Source organism: Nannospalax galili, unplaced genomic scaffold (genome assembly GCF_000622305.1).
Source record: "Nannospalax galili isolate Female #2095 unplaced genomic scaffold, S.galili_v1.0 scaffold1480, whole genome shotgun sequence".
Classification (NCBI taxonomy): Eukaryota; Metazoa; Chordata; class Mammalia; order Rodentia; family Spalacidae; genus Nannospalax; species Nannospalax galili.
The window spans coordinates 210,282-212,137 of NW_008346536.1; the positions used below are offsets into that span (position 1 = coordinate 210,282).

The following is a 1,856-nucleotide window of genomic DNA, read 5'->3' on the forward strand; positions in this document are numbered from 1 at the left end:
CACGACACGGGTGCACTTACCTACATGCAGGCAATACACACATACACATAAAATATAAATAAAATTTTTTTTAAGTTTAAAAAAAAATTTCTAGACAGGGAACCAGAAAAAGTCAGAACAGGGAAAATTTCAAATGTCCAAATCAAAGTCCATTAGAATTTCTTGACAAGGGCTTCCAAAAGCATCCATCTATTGGGTTCCTCCTCATTTTTCTTTTGCCCGCCAAGGCTGGGCTTGAGAGTGAACTCAGGATTTGTTTTCACGTACTTTGATAGCTGTTGGAGTGAATAGAATCAGTGAGAGTTCCCTCTCAAATGGCTTGGAGACTTACATGTGTGTGGCTGGATCGAGGAGTTCTGCCTTTTTTTTTTTTAAACAGACTTACTTTTCTCATATAAAAGCCCTAGGTAGTAGCCACATCTGGAGCCTGGGTTCTCTGCATAGAGACTCTGGTGTGGGTTTTCACAAGATGGTCAGTGAATTCCTGATAGGAAGAAGAGACAAGGCCAGTGCCTCTGGGGACAGGGCTGAGGCGCACCAGCACAGAGCCACAGTGGCCTGTCACCTTGCATGGGACGCTGTGGGGTTTGCCAGTCTTGTTTCCCCAGTACCCTCTCTGCACAGGGACAATGGAAAGCTTGGTCAAGATGATGGCCCCTCAAATTGCAGTGGCTGCCTCCTTGGAGCACTTAACACTCAGACCAATGTGACTATTGTAGTCCCCAATGGAAACAAAAGCCTTGAACCTGGTCTGCTGGCCAGCCTGGGTCTGCTTCTGTACTGGCATGATCTTTAAAACCTCATCCTTAAGAGATGCTCTAGGGAAAAAGTCAGTAATCTCAGATTCCTTAATGGGCAGGGAGAAAAGGTAGATCTCCTCCAGGGACTTGCTCTTCATGTCCTTGACCAGGTGGCCCAGCTTGGTGACTGGAATCTACTCCTTGTCTTCAGCTTTGCCTCCATGAGCCCCACGGCCCCAACCACAGTCTTGGCCATAGCCCCGACCTTGGCCTCAGAGATCGCTACCAAATCCTCCATGGAAGCAGTGGCCTCCCAAGCCTGGGTCCCTGGGTCCTATGGGCCATCCAAATGACATCATCTGCCATTTGGTGTTTCCAGAGGAAGCAGCAGCTTTCACTTATTCTTAAACAGTGCTGTCCATGCTGGTCTGGAACTCACTATGTAAGCATGCACCATCATGCCTGGCACCATAGCTGCCATTTTCTAAGTGTCTTTGTAACTTTGGGGAAAATCTCAAGCCTACAGGGCATGCTTTTTAAAGTCCTGGGTGTTGTCAGAAGTGTCTGTTGCAGAAGGACAGATGAATAGCAACTTTGGAACCCACCTACTTCTCTGTACATGCTGCCCCAAGCTTTTTCACCTGGATTACTGCCCAGATGACCTTGCTGCTGCCAGAACCTTCTTCCATTCATTTTCCAAACTCTGTCAGTAAGCATACTATTAAATAAGTCAATCTCTGGCACCACAAAACCCAAACAAAATAAGCATGTGTTAAAACTTTACACAGCTGGACCCGGGCGTGGTAGCACATGCCTTTAATCCCAGGCAGAGGCAGCGGATCTCTGTAAGTTCAAGGCCAGCCTGGTCTACATAGTGAGTTCCAGGCCAGCTGGGGCTACAGGGAGACCCTGTCTCAAAAAGACCAAAAACAAAAACAAAAAACCCAAAAACAAAAACTACACAGCTGGGCTTGGTGGCACATGCATGCCTTTATTCCCAGAGGCAGAGGCAGGCAGATCTCTGTGAGCTGGAGGGTAGGTGAGATCCAGTTTCAAAACAAACAAAAAAGAATTCCAAAATATTATGTGTTAGGCACTAGGGTAGTTGCTCAAGGG

The 1,856-nt window shown here is 46.9% G+C and overlaps 1 pseudogene; it reads right to left on the reverse strand.

The window, feature by feature from the left end:
* Window positions 1–403: 403 nt before the first annotated feature.
* LOC103741916 lies at window positions 404–1,096 on the reverse strand (annotated as a pseudogene).
* Between the last annotated feature and the right edge of the window lie 760 nt (window positions 1,097–1,856).